Source organism: Emydura macquarii, unplaced genomic scaffold (genome assembly GCF_026122565.2).
Source record: "Emydura macquarii macquarii isolate MOO-44397 ecotype Brisbane River unplaced genomic scaffold, CSIRO-AGI_Emac_v2 contig_1876, whole genome shotgun sequence".
Lineage (NCBI taxonomy): Eukaryota > Metazoa > Chordata > Testudines > Chelidae > Emydura > Emydura macquarii.
The window spans coordinates 28,446,916-28,462,262 of record NW_027132013.1 but is presented as its reverse complement, the minus strand read 5'-3'; the positions used below and the strand labels follow the sequence as shown (position 1 = coordinate 28,462,262).

The 15,347-nt window shown below is 39.8% G+C and overlaps 1 long non-coding RNA gene across 2 annotated transcripts in view; it reads left to right on the top strand.

The window, feature by feature from the left end:
- Nucleotides 1-14,666, top strand: part of LOC137159708 (uncharacterized) — a 62,890-nt gene extending 48,224 nt beyond the window's left edge. For both annotated transcript variants that reach the window (XR_010921704.1, XR_010921705.1), the window contains one exon: nt 14,357-14,666. This is a non-coding gene — a long non-coding RNA (uncharacterized lncRNA). The remainder of the gene's footprint in view (nt 1-14,356) is intronic.
- Nucleotides 14,667-15,347: the final 681 nt, after the last annotated feature.

Here is a 15,347-nt window from a genome sequence, read left to right as displayed (position 1 = left end):
TGTAGGGTTGTTCACCATAGTATACTTCCAGTGTTTTGTCCAGTTTTAAATGTCCAAAATGATGGGACTTACAACATTTTCCTTGGGAAAATACTCCACAGCCAAATACACGCCTACAGTCAGGAAGATTTTCCTGTCATTCAACTCAACCCAAAGACTGCATAGTTTTAATATAGAATCCCAGTAGTAGTCAAAGGAAGAATGGCATTGTTTAAAGCACTCTTCTAGGACACCTTTCTAGTAAAGGCAATTGTATCTTGTGTCTCACCTTATACTTCTCTCAGGAGAATCAGAATTTGGGGAACAGGCAAGCACCTATTTGAGTCATTCCTTGAATAAGGGGGAAGTGTTGTTATGAACTGGAGCTCATTGGGACATGCCATATCTAGTAGGAATAGGAAGCTGGAGAGCACAAACATCTGAAAGTCCAGAAAGGACAACATACTTCCAGTTACAGCTTTCTATATTTGGTAGACAACAAAGGCATTGTACATCACTAATTAGACCATATGGGCTACATTTTTTTAAAACCAAGCCATGCTTTTCCTTGTGGCATCATATGGTTTCAGCATTTGATCTGTTCTATTCACTCCTCCCATGTCTTTGATGTAATTAGTTGCACATGTAGGTTTGTTTTTGTGTGTTCTAATCTCAGATGGAATCTACAACTGTGCTCTCATCAAGGAAAAGGAAGAGTGAGGACATATTGTTACTTTTTATCAGTGTATTTTACTGCTGGCAGTTCCCCCACAGAACAGAGCACAGGTCTTCCCAGACGTTTTGTTTTTTTGCAACTTGTTTTTATTTTTTTCTGAATAGCCTTTTTTATTTTGATGCATTTCTGTCAAAATAATACAGGGATTGTAAATAAAGGAATACCTATATAAATGTTATACTCCTACTAGTGATGTTCAGAAATTGGCAAATATGGTCCCATTCTCACTTGAGTTTATTTGTATTACTGTATCCTACTCATGGACCAGAACCCTATGTGCTGTACAAACACAGAAAAATAAAAAGGTGGTTCCTGCCCTAAGGAGTTGATGAAGGGAGACTCAGGGAGCTCAAGCTGTAAACCTTTTCCAGTAAGCCACACAGTATATACTGGATAGAGTTATTTCATGTCTCAAAAATCTGATGATGGCATACTCAGATACCACAATGATGGGTTTAATATAAAAACATAGATAGATGCTTTGTGGGAATATCCTCTGTATGATTGTACAGCACTCAGTCACATTGGAGAAGATTTAGTAATGCAAGTACTTCCTCTGAAGTCGATGGGTCAACTAGTATACGTGCTCACCTACATGAATACAGGCTGCATATTTGGGTTCTGTGTGAACAAATAATCCCTCTTCAAGAACATTAGGGACTCATTTGTTCATATGTTTGCAGTATAATACATGGTTTCGCATAGCATCCTTCATGTATGTTAGACTCTCTCTTGTGGAATTGAAAGTTTTCAGCAGAGTTGTTGAGAAAATGTCAAAATTTTGACAAGAAATGAGAAATAAGCTCTATAACATTTTTCATAGACATATTTTTCCAGTTTTTGACCAGTTCTAGTTTTAAAGCAAGATTTACAGTGCTAAAGTGAGTCAATTGTTTCAAGAGAAGGAGGATGAGATTTAGAGATAAGACAGCACAAATGGAAGAGCAACTCCCAAAAGAACAGGAGTGGAGCAATGTAAGAGAGAGATATTAGACTGGGGAAGTAGAATGAATGAGCAACAGAACAGAATATGAAATCAGAGGAAGGTAGAGGCAGTTTGTAGAGAAATCTGAATTCTAAGAAAGCAGCTGTTAAGTGGGCACAGATGTGGATAGGAGGGTGCATGTCTTGTTTGCTTGTCTCTCTCCTGATACATTTTCTCAGGCAGGATAACCAATAACTGAGTTCCACTTGAAAAGCTGATCACATTTTGGAGAGTTCCTGTGCAGAGTTTAAGAACTGCCATTTAAGTGAAAAATCACAGTAGGAAAAATTACTCATTCACCCTTTCATAATGCCCATTTTTAAAAACCATAGCATTATAAGTACAATAACAACACCTTGGCTCAGAGTTGTTTTTCCCTCAGGCTAGCTGACAGATATTGACTCACAAGCCTTCAGCTTAATACCAAAAAGTGTTCCTTCTGGTTGATGATTATCAAAAGAGAAATGAGATGTTAGCACCACTTCAGTCACAAGGATGGTGACGGCAACCATTGCATGATCTACTCAGTGGAGTGGAGTTTTCTGAGCCAGCTGAAGGCAGCATGCAAAGATCACAAGTTTTTTGATGTGGAGAGAGAAAATGGCACAGGAAGGAAAGGGAACTTCCTCAGAACCGTGTTTAAAAATAACAGTATCACTATCCCAGCAATTCTGTAAGGAATTTGAGAGCAGCATATGCTAACGTTTCTCCAGCTCCCATGAGAACATTTTGGTCACAAATGTATGTAATTTTACTGCAGCGATTCTAACAGATCTGTCCTTTGTCATCTGCAGTAGCTTTTCTCATAGAAAGAATTATGAACTGACTTGTCTTTTGCTGTTATCATCTTGTTTGAAGATTCCCTGTGGATTTTGGGGTGATACAATGTACATCTCCCATTGAATTTCACCCTGTGCTTCCTTCCCCACACGCAGATGACAAATCTGATGGAAAACCTCTGTGGGGGATTTGAAAATGAGATGATGGAACCTACACTGAAATAGGTGAATCACAGGAAATCTATGCCCACAGGGTTAAGAAGGATGGGGCCAGAGATCTTAGTATGTGTTCATTCAATGTCTATTATCACCATACATTAACTGACATTTATTTAAGCACTAAGTGTGGTCATGAGTAGAATATGAGGTAGAAAGTGGCTACCAGGTTGGGATATTACCAAAGCAAATCTCAGGTGCTCACCAGCTCTGAAAGATGTTGACTGTGAATATATTACTCATGGCAAAAAATTATTGCTAGTATAGAGGGAATGGAAAAATAGTCTTGAAAATAAAGATTAAGATTAAAAGCCAGATCCTGTGATCCAAGCAGTGTTCAGCACAAGACTGGGTGGGGACAGGTAAAGGTAGCTGTAAACTAACTTTACAATCCCCCCATCCTGAAGCTGATTACCTAGAGTAAGTTAGAGAAGTTTCAAGGAAACTCAAACTTATACCCATCTAGCCATGGGTTCACGGTGGTGTTCCAGTGACTGAGGATGGTTTCGCTATATAGAAACCCCAGCCCTTTTCCCCTGGAAATGCCCTTTGCACTATGAGGATGAGGGAATGTTGTGAAGACTATTTGCTTTAACCTACAGGAAGATGCTTTCTTTACATCTGATATAAATTCAGGTCTGGTGTATGCCAGTGTAATTCCACTGAAATCATGAAATTGTAGCCACTTAAACCAGGGGAAAATCTGGCTCAAAATCCTTTGCAGACCTTCTAAAAACAGAATATACTTTGAATATGAAACCTAAAAAGCACAGCAAACATATGCATGCTTAGCAATGATGGGAGCCGCATTTGTTAACTAAGTGCTAGGGTGGAGGATAGGATTTTCTCACCAACAGGATTCATATGACATAGCGCTTGAGAACACATAAAGGAATTGTATATTTCATGACATGCACAATCACTGACTGTAACTCTGTTAGCTGATGCTGTCAATGTTGACCACATAAACCACAGACTTACTGAAAAACTGCAAGAGAATATTGTTAGACACTGTATGAGTCCGACATAGCAAAACACAAGATGCAAAACACAAGATGCAAAACCCAATGTCTGGAAGCACAGATAACAGCTTTTCGTAGTTTGCCCATCACATTTTTGTCTCATTTTTACTCCATCACGGGATGTTCTCAGACTTTTTAGATGAGTGTCCTCAATTCTGCAGGACTACCTCATTGTAAAACACCCCAAAGCATGATTCTTCTTTGCCAGTTTCAATAGATCAAATGACATAAACAGATGAATACGTGAAATTAACATGTTTTGCTTGATTCCTCCCCACTTCTGGAGACAAATTCCCTCTCTTTCCCTGTTTTGAAGCCTGAAATCTTTGAAAGCTACTGGAGTTATAAGTGTGCTGCCCAGATGGTTTTTGAAGATGGTGTTTGAATAAAGGTAATTACAGTGTTCATGTAAGATGGCAAGGTTGGCACACACTAAAGACTTAGTATTATGCAGCCACCCAAGACTGCTCCAAATCCATCAGTCATCATGGAAAAATTAGAAGCTTTACTGGATTTCTGCCTTTCCAAACAGATCAGTTAAACTTAATGGACTCCATAATTCTGCATTTAGGCATGAAGGATTTAGGTGAGCCTATTTCTACAGCCTGTTGTTGGGTAACTTGGAGCAAGTCAAGAGAAGCTAGTCAAAACAACCAGCTATTTCATTGAAGTGACAACATTAATCTTGATGCCCAAACCTGACTCATATTGTCAAAAATTACAACATGATCTCGTGAGTACAAATAGGTCAGCCCTCTAATTCACTGCAAATAGTGATCTTCTAGAGGTAGAGACCCGTGTTACACTTTGATTACTTCTATTACTAATTACATTACTACATTTATACAGCACCTTTCATTTCAAAGGCCCCCAAAGAATATGAGACATTAGTCCAGTACTATGTCATACAGAGCCGTCATTAAAAAATGGACATGGGAAAATATAGGCTTATGGTAGAAGCTTATGGGAAAATTTGGGAAAAGTGGAGGATATATTGAGTCTTCCTTTGAAAAAGAAAGTGGAGATATGAGTCCCCACAACACCCTACAAATATACTTTGCAGTTGGTGGCCCTGTGTACCTTTGCATGGAGTCAGGGTCATGGAAGAGCAAGTTGCTTTTATCTTTTGTAAAATGGGTAAAGAAACAAGGCAACATTTCTATCAACCCTTTGAATAATTAGGAGGTACATAAAATTAAATGCTGAACTGACTAAAGATTCCTATGGGAGCCACTAATAGGCTACTGAGACTGACCCGTGGTGTATGCCTTGTATTTCTTATCTACATGCTTTCTAGTGTCCACTTAAAAATTATTTGAAAACTTTGAGTTCAAAAATTAGGTTCATGGTTCTCATTTATTTAATTTTTCTGTTCTTGTATCCTTATATAATACTCTTCGCCATTGCAATCAATATGGTAACACTCAGTATGGAGACAGATTGGTAGACAATGTACCAGATTGCTTCAGAGACTTCCCAGTGGCTCAGGGAATGGATGAATCCACTTGGAGTCAAACCTTTTTAGTCTAAGTCTGCATGCAGGTCCTCTCAGAACAGGGTCTTTAATATCTCATTGCTTGACATGTCTCCCTCAATGTAGTAAATGTGGCAAAGTGATCTTGAAGAAGAATGATGAAGCTGATGTGGTTAAGTATTTCAAAGCTTTTTTCTTTCTCTTCCTTTCCTTTATCTCTGTGGTAGATTCCATGATTGTGGAGGACTGTACAAAAGTTTCCTTTTACTGTTTCTTCCTTTTACTACTTTACTTTTACTATCGACAAAGATTGGCCCTTTTTCACTAATAAACACCTCTTTTTTCAGTATCAGATGGTAATTTATATGATTTGTATGCAAAAGAAGGGCAGGGGCCATTCTACTTCCATGAGAGTTTTGCTGTTTGCTTCAATGAGAGCATGATCAGGCACTAATTTTTTTTAACCACTTTAATTTTCCAAAACACTTGACCAATACTTATGCAGTACTATCTCCTGCTGCTTTGGGTGGTCCTTGTGTTGTAGTTAGTCAAGGTAAATACAAGTTACAAACAACCTATGATACATGACATGTTCAGGAATATATTTTTTCCAACAATAGAGTGGGAGGATGGTTTGTGGTTAATGCACTGGACTGCAATTCACAGAATCTGGGTTCAATTCCTGTCTTTGCCACATATTCTCTGGATGACCTTTGGCAAGTCACTTAATTTCTCTCTACCTCAGTTCCCCAACTGTAACCACTTACTTTCTCCCATCCTTTGTCTGTCTTGTCTATTTTGATCTTAAGTTCTTCAGGGTAGGGACTATCTCTTCCTATGTGTTTGTACAGTGCCTAGCATGGTGGGGCCCAGATCTAACTCAGGGCCTCTAGATTTGACTGTACTATAATAATAATGAATAATAGCAGAACCTAATAGGTGTACTAATTTTGGATATGTATAATATTTTTACAATAGATGTAACTGTCAAGTCTGTTAGTACAAATGTTATTCAGGCATAACAGAGGGGTTTGTGTGTGAGAGAGACAATATAAAAAACAATGGCACTTTGCAGACATTTAAGAGTGGAGTGACTTAGTGATGGAAGAATTCCATCAAAAACATAGAGCACATTTCCAACCATGTGTTCTATTTTGTACTTATATAAATTTCCTATTTAGAATGAATAACTGGAAATTCTCTGTCAGTATCCCAGATCACAGGAGGAGCAGTGTGTTTCTTGACAGCCATGCATTTCCTAAATGAAAATAGGTGTTTGGGTGAATTGCCCTGGTGTAAGTTAGATATGGCTGAAAAGAAGAAATCCTCTCCCTCCCTCACACAGACAATTTAGATCTAAACAGTTCAACTATGTTAAAGCATTTTTGTTAAACCCACAAACTCAAGCAAATAAGTTAAATTCCCTTGCTTTCCTCAAATAATGCAGAGATATAAAGCTAGGTCTACACTACAAGCTAGGAGAGTGATTCCCAGCTCGGGTAAACATACCCATGCTAGCTGTCATCTGAGCTTGTCTGCTAAAAATAGTAGTGTTGCCACAGTAACACAAGCAACTATGGTACCATGCTGACTGTCCTGAGTACAAACCTGCCTGAAGCCTATGAGTACATACTCATGGCTGCTAGCCCGTGGCACTGCTGCTATTATCCCTGCTGCTATTTTTGGTGTGCTAGCTCAGATGAGAGCTAGCACGAGTAAGTCTACGCAAGCTGGGAATCACCCTCCTAGCTCGTAATGCAAATATAGCCAAAGAATTTATATCAGATAATGGAGTGATTTAACAATAACATGAAAGACCAAATTCTAAATTTTTCATACTTTTGTGAATTCAGTCTGATCATTTACCTTACCATAACATAGTTCTTAGTGCAACAAATTCACTTTCTTTATTGTTTCCAATGAATTTTGTGTTTGTTATTTAAAGGATGGGGAGATTAAGAAATATGTAACTTACTACTACTAGCCATGATTCATTGACAGCAGTTTTTCCCATACCTGCCAATAAATGTATATCAACCCTAAATGATTATTAATAGTATTTATGATGGTAGTGCCTAAGGACAACCAAGAATGGGGCCCCATTGTGCTAGGCACTGTACAAACATAAAGTAGTAGATGATCCCTACCCCAAGGAGTGTACAGTCTAAATAATGGGAGGACCCAGCTACTCGGGATTAGTTTTGCATTAAGTGATCTGGCTTTTCTGTTGAGACTGCCAAGGAATGTGCCAATTAGTGATAGTTGCAATGGTGGCTTTGAGATGTGGAGACTACATAGGAACCAAAACCAGAACCTTGAAAGCAAGTATCTTCAGATTTAAATGGTATGGATTTGAATCCCTAACCTCTCGACTGTTTTGATTCAGGATTGTGTCCAAAATGGGAAGGGCTTATTTTCTACTTTAAGTTACAGATTGCTTTAGCTCTATCTAATCTGAACTCAAAATCTAACATGGTGTCAAATCTGAATCCCAAACACTAGTTTATATCTATTCTGAACTTCACTTCTTTGGCCTTAATCTGAAGCTATGTCTTCACTGATGGCAGCATATTCGCCACCGTCAGATCGACTTATCTGGATCGACTGAGCGGTCAGTGGAAGACCCGGTCAGTTGATCCATAAATCGACGTATTAAGACCACTTTCTCAAGTGGCGTACTGCTGCGTCGACGGGAACACGGTTCCTGTCGGCGCAGTATAGTGAAGACAGCACGCAGAACGGAAGCACAGAAGTCGACGGGAGTTATGCAAGTTTTTTGCGTAGTTTGCATAACTCCGGTTGACTGCTGCCGAATCTCCGAGGTAAGTGTAGACAATCCCTCAGAGGACTGCTGTCCACCAGGAATTGGACTGAGAACAATAAACTCATTTCATGTAGGCCAGTGAATTGCCTGCAAATGTTAGCAATCTGGATTCAAACCCTCGAACTGAAAGGTTTTGATTTCTGATTGCCAAGCATGAGCCGCCCAATGCGTCTTCCTCCCACTTCCATAAAAATGCATTTTAAACCTGAATATCTTGAGATTTTACATTTTGAAAAGGACACACAAGGATTCTGGTCCACATATCAACCTGCAACACTTGTTTATCAGATAATTTTATAAAGAAGTTTATGTACAAGATACAATAAATTGATCCAGAGAGCAAAGAGATGTGAAAGACCAAAATATGTGCAAGACCGAGCCTTTATGTCTAGCCCTGTGTAAGTGTCAGTGTGCAGCTGTACTGCCTTAGGGAAGGCACTCAGAGAATCACAATTCCTTTTCCAATTTTCACCATCTCTTTAATAGAAGCACATTACTTCTCCCCCCATGCTGGTTTAGCTGTACTGGCCATCAGTGGCCTGGGAGGAAGATGGGAGGCAGAACCAAAGTTCTACCCATTTTCCCACCTGCATTGGGTGGGGAGCATGGAGCCCGCTCTTCAAGGTCCCGTGGAGCCTGCTCTTCATCCTGTGTTCAGAGTGGCAATCTGGGTAAGCCAAACATGAGAGATGGAGTAGTCCTTATGCTCCTTTACTTCCCTGTGCAGCTGCAGGCCAAATTACAGTCTTGTGCTATCTTAATTTATAAGAGACATCCAACTTAACTAACAAACCATTTAGCTGTCAGCTACTGGGGTTCAAAATTTTTTTTAAAGTGGCTGCAACCCCCAATCCTCCTTTGGAATTCATGTAACTGAAGCAAGCAGATTGGAGCAACATGCCCCCCTTTTTTTTTCTTTCTTTCTTTTCTTTTTTTTTTTTTTTTTTTTAAAGTTTTTCTTGTCTTATGTGAGCCTTGGAATATTTTGGGAAGCACGGAGCAAAATTTTACAATCAAGTTGAGAACTGCTGACAAAAGGGATTGCCATATAAACACTGATAATAGCTCTTACTATAGTCCAGGAAACAGACCACATGGTCATTCTTCTCTTAACTGATATCTTTACTATCCCCTGGATAAAGGCAAACTCTTGAGAGGCCGTCATATAAAGAAGTGAACAAATTTGATTGCTTAAGCCCTGAAGAAGGCAGGTATTGCTGAAAAGCAGGTGGATAGTCATTTCATTCACAAATAAAAGTTACTTGAAACTACATCAAAAAGACCTGAGAGGTTCTGTTGAGGCATTTGTTGTGATGTTTATATAATTTAGAGATTTTGCCAAAGGAGCTATAATAGTTGAAGCATTGCAGTTTACTTCAAGAACCCATTAGTTTGTGACCATTCTTAATGGATGGGGGGAGGTGATCTCACAATGAATTCCCAATTTTCTCCTGTTAAAGCCGTGAGACTGGTGCGAGTCAACTGGATGAGTCCAGATTTTTTAGATGGCCATGCTGGGGGTTGTTCAGCAGAGTTCAGCTCCCTAGCAAAGTGCTCGATGTGGATCTAAAGACTACCTTTTTATGTTTCACAAGTTGTTGTTGTAATCAAATTGGCTGTGGGCCTAAAGCAAGCTGTGTGACTCAGTGACAGTTGCAATCAGAGCACCAGAAAAAGACAAAGAACTGATACATTTGGAAATCCCAGCTATGGATGGAACTGCTCAGAGAGCTTTTAACAAAGTCCATTTTTGGAAAGCATCAGATTAATCTGAGATTAAAAACATAGTTGCTTAATTAAATAATGTTACTCGGTAACACATACATAACACCTAACTGGGGTGAGTTTAATTTTTATTTAAAGTAATTTAAGTTTCAATAGATATGATATTTTTAGCATCCTGTATTAAAAGTTTTGTAAGGTTGCTGTACTCTGTAAGGCCCTGCTTCAGTAAAGCACTTAAACGTGCTTAACTTTATGCAAATGAGTAATCCCTTTTTCATGCAATCCCCTTTTTTTAAGCACATGCTTAATTCCCACTGATTTAAATGGGATTTAAGTACATGCTTATATAAAAGTATGTGGTCCAGTGCCTTGCCTTAAACAATAGCCATCTCTATTTCCAGAGGCTACTACTTAAAGTGGCAGGTATAGAGGATCCCATATATAGTATGAAAAGTGCTTTGAGATTAAAGGCATTATGTAAACATAAAATGACTATAATTTCTCTTCAGATAAATGATGAGTCCTGTAATGCAGATCTCTTGCTTAAATTCTCTCAAATTATTAACAGGCATTTTGGTAGCATTTTTAGCTATCAGAAACCAGAACACTGACTAAATACTGTAGGGAAGAGATATAATTTGGCCCAAAAGAACTAGTTACCTGTTTTCCCTTTTCTTCAAAGAAGGGAGAAATGCACAAATCACTTGAGAGTGAGTTAAAGATATCCCTAGATAGCTCTAACTTATGTAACTGTCCTCCCACTTTCTCTGCTAGTGATGCATTGCTATTTAATGAACAGCAATCTCTATAAACTTAAAGCAGTCACCCACAATCACACATATGCATAAAACCCCACTCATTTGCACACATCTATACAAATTTCCTTCACAACATCGTCATACATCAAACAGCTGAAAAAAATGGACTTTTATGGAAAAATCTAGCATACATTTTTAAATATCCTTAGGAACTCAACAGTTACACCAGTGGAAATTGTGACATGATTATCAAAGAGGATTAGATTACATAGGAATTGTCACACTGGTTCAGACTAGCTATCCATCTGGTCTATAGGATCCATTTCTAAGGGTGACAAGTACCAGATGCTTCAGAGGAAGGTGAAAGAAACCCCCATACCAAACAATTATGTAATGGAGAGGGTTCTTCCTAAATCCTGGCAGTTAGTGGGTGGCTCATGCCTTGATACATAAGGATTAATATCTCCTAGCAATGTTTATCCTAATTTATGTAACTGTTGATGTGATTATCCATACTCTGCTTGTGTGAAAATTGCCATGAGATTTTTAATGAACCTTAATAGGACTTTGGTTTTACATCTCAGCTGAAAGCTATCACAGCAATCTAGCATTACAAAGACCCTCTATTATTGCACTAAATGCACAGGTCTCATCTTTGTTAATCCTACAAAGCTGTTGGTCCCATTGATATCTTAAGGTAGTTCGTTCCTTGGGTTGTATGTTACATAAAACAATCACTGCATTGCTGCCTTTGTGCCTCTCAGGAAGTGCAAAGGGTTCAGAGAACTGCTGTAACCCCCTATCTGGGGACTCTCTCACTTGTTAGGGCCATCGTCAGTGGATGTAGAGCTGGCATAGCTGGGTCCTATACCATCTTCCCACCAGCTCCAAGCACAGGAGGCATGTCAGGAGCAGGAATGGATATGTTGTGGGTGGGGAGGAGGATCAGTAGAAGACACTGTGCTCTGGTTAGCCTTAGCTGGCAGATGGTCCCCTGAGGAAAAATGCCAGAGGGCGCACGTCAGAACAACCACTACGTTGCTCTAAAATGCACTGGAGATGGGTGTGGGGCACAGAATTAGGATACCATAACAAATGGCCCCCAAAATAATCTGGACCACGCTTTCCTTTTACTAATTTTATACTTGTTGCCTTTCAGTTGGAGTGAATGGCTCTTTGTTCTTGTACTAAAAGAAAGGGTAAATAGGAGAGCAAGACTGACCTTCATTATTTTATATATCTCTATTGTGCTTCCTTTTATTTATGTCCTTTCCAAATTAGACAGTAGTTCTCCTCAAAGAGGAATCTGTTCATGCTTCTAATTGAGGAGTTCTCGATCTATTGTTGGATCCCTTTTATTGCTGCTTTTTTGTAATGAGGTGACTAGAACTGAACATAGTATCCAAGATGAGGTCATTATATTGATTTATATAACAGCATTATAATATTTTCACTATTGTTTTTCTTATGCATTCTTTATACATCCTAACGTTTTCTTTGCTTTTTAACCATTTCTATATATGAAACAGATGTTTTCAATGCACCATTCAGAATTACTTCTAAGCTTTTTCCTAGGTGGTAACAATTAATTTAAAACCTAGCAATGTGTAGGAGTAGTTCAAATTACTCCTTCCAATGTGCATTACCTTCTGTTTGTCAACACCCAATTTCATTTGCCATCATGAGATCCATTCACCTCTCTTTGTTTATTTCCTTGTGGAGATTCTCAGTCTTTTCTCATCTTGACTAGCCTAAATACTTTTGTTTCATCTGCAAATGTTGTCACCTCATTGTTAACCCCCCTCTCCAAACAAATAATAAATATATTAAACTAAACTGAAATAGATTCAAAGGCAAAGTAAAGACAGATCCACAGAACTGGACCTAATAATCAAAAAGAGTCTCCATTGCACAGCATTTTGTGTGTGTGTGTGTGTTATGATTTTGTGACGTCAGATGTAAATGACATATTGTGGCAGATCACTGAGAGGTTAATTCATCCTTCTGCAGTCTAGCAGACTGAAAAAAGGCTGGATGTTAGCAGGTCTGCCTCGGGCTCACTAAGTGACCTAAGACAAGTCACTTAAGGCGAGATTGTCCTTGGTCCTTTCACAATGGGGGAATGTACAAAGAGTCTCTCCTCTGCAATTGGAGCACCCTGTGTAAGGTTGTACAACTGAAATCCCTATGTTAGCTAAATGCAAGGATTTCTCCCTCTGTACTTTCCTGTGGACATGCAGCTACCTAGCAGGGTTAGGGATATGGCTCTATTCTCCTTTGATCTGACCAACAAAGAAGACTGCACAGGGACACCATTGTAATGAACATGCTGGCTCGTTACTGGGCATTGTTACCCTCCAGGTCAGCAACCAGCCAGGAGAGGCCTCCATAATCCCCCCAGCACAGAAAAGAGAAGTAATATCCAGAGATCACGAGAGGCATGACTCAGAAGGGAGCTGGAGTTGGCTGCTAAGAAAAGGCTGGAGAACAGGCAGTCTGGGAACGGGGGCTGGAGGGTCTCAGAACTGGACATAGATACACATTGGCAGGGGTCTAGCATTATCTGCAACAGAGGATACACAGCTGTGGCCTGCAGACAGGACAATGTTATGGAGGAGTTACAGTGACACTGTTATCTTATTAGCCCTCTACTGGACTGTCCTTGGGGGTTGCATAGAGTTGCCACCTCCGTGGTGCAGAAAAAATGGCCACTGACCCCTTCCTACACACACCAGCCTGACTTTTCTCTTTCCCTCTCAGGCAACCAACCACGACCAGCAGCCTGACTCCCCTCCACTTCGCTCATGCAGGAAGAGGTGCAGCATGCAATTGCAGGACTGGGGGCAGTTCAAGGCTTCTTTCTGTCTTACTTTCCCTGCCCCAGCTGCATTCCAGGCCCTGTCTGGCTCTGTCAAATCCACAAGCAACCAGTGGGGAAGGTGGACCCACAACAACAAACCCACCTGCCCCCTTCCTCCTACCAGGACAGCAGCTACAGAGTCCAGCCAACCATGGAGAAAGCCGCAAAGAAGGGAAAAGCAGTCAACGTCTCCAAGGGAGACCCGCTCTTAAAGGGATAGGCCCATGGGAAGTCTCTGCTGAGCATTTCCTCCCCCTTCACCCTCAGAATGGAGGAATGGAGAGAGGCCAAACCTGAAGCCCTCTTCCTCTCCCCACCTCCCCAGCACATTACATCTTTTGACAAGCAAGCAGAAAACCCTCCCAGCCATGCTGGTTAAAAACCAACCAGGTGGCAACCTTCAGGCTGCACAGGGAACTGCTATGTGTTGTGTTTATCTCTCTCAGTTTATCAATGTTCAAGAAGTTGTGCATTGGGTATTTGTGCCATTTCCGGCAGTCGTGATCATGAAGTCCTCTTTCTTCTTAAGTGTGTGAGTCTTGGGAACCAACTGAAGGCTAGAGCCTAGAGCTTTGGTGCCTATAGCACTTACCTCCGCCCATATGGTACATCAGAACACTACCAGACGCATAGGAGCTGGCATGTCACAATACTTGCAATGGCATACGGTCATGGTAGGTTACGCTGTGCTTTACCCTGAGCCGTACATCAGGGTATAGGCTTCCTCTACACACTGGAAGGCATTCAGCTTCCCTGAAGCAGAATACCTCCCGGTGCTGCATTAAGGCAAGGCACTTCTGCACCACCCCAACAAAGTACTGTGCTCTGACGGTACAGTTGAGCCGTCCATCACTGTGGGCCTCAGTTACCGCATTTATAAAATGACACTGATAATGCTCATACACTTTTGTACACTACTTTGAAATCTATGGATGAAAAAGGGCTCTTTTACAATGAAGTATTATTACTATGCTCATCGTCATCATATCATCCTATAGGACCCAGAAGAGGAAAACTTGTGCAAGAAACTCCATTGTTGATTACTATCATCTTGGTAGTCCATGGACATGCTCTGTGAGTGCTGCAAACTCATTGGTGTTTTTACAACCTTCTATCAATAGCAACGCTGTATACTGATTTAAGAAGCAGTCATTCAGTATTGAAGGGTTTCTGAAATCTCTCCTGGAGTAAAGTGCTTGCTTTTATCTGCGTGTTCTCAATATACATTAAATTTGACCTTTTTATTAAAAACTCAGTATGTCTTCTCATATAAAATATTGATGTAACTATTGTTTTAATGTTGTGATGCTCTGAAAATGTTGATTATTTCCAAATCTTATCTGACCTGAAGATTTTTCCTCTGCCATCCTTTTCATAAAAGAGGAAGGAGCTGAAGCAAAAGGTCAGACTGCTTCTTTCCCCAATTCAAAATTTTATGCAGTGTGGTATCTATGGGTCTTAGTTATGTATTCTTTATGGTACTATAGACATGGTTCTATGTGGTCCTTAGATTTTTCAACTCCCACTAACTTCACCCAGGGCTCATGGACACAGAAAGTTACAACAATTTAATTAAACCACTTTAGTGTACATACTTCCATTGGACACACTTACATTGGTTTTAAACTAGTTATTTCAGTTAAGCTTTCCCTTATAAATGTACAGAGGCAAGTTAAATTAATATAATCCAGTTTAAATTGAGTTAAGAGTATCTACACAAAAAGTTGTAACAATTTAACTAAATTGGTTTAAAATCATGCTTTTAGTTAATCCTGTGCAATTTTGGATGTAAATAGGGTCTTAGATAGTAATACTCAGTACCATTCAGGAGTCTCACCGGGATTTACAACACTGGGTGCTTTGTGGATAGGGAAACAATCATATATACCAAGACTCAATTTTCACATCTTTTAAACTAATTAATTGCATTAACATGCACACTGGAGGGGAGGTAGGGGAAGTAGCTGAATGATCCTTGTGAAGTGTTGG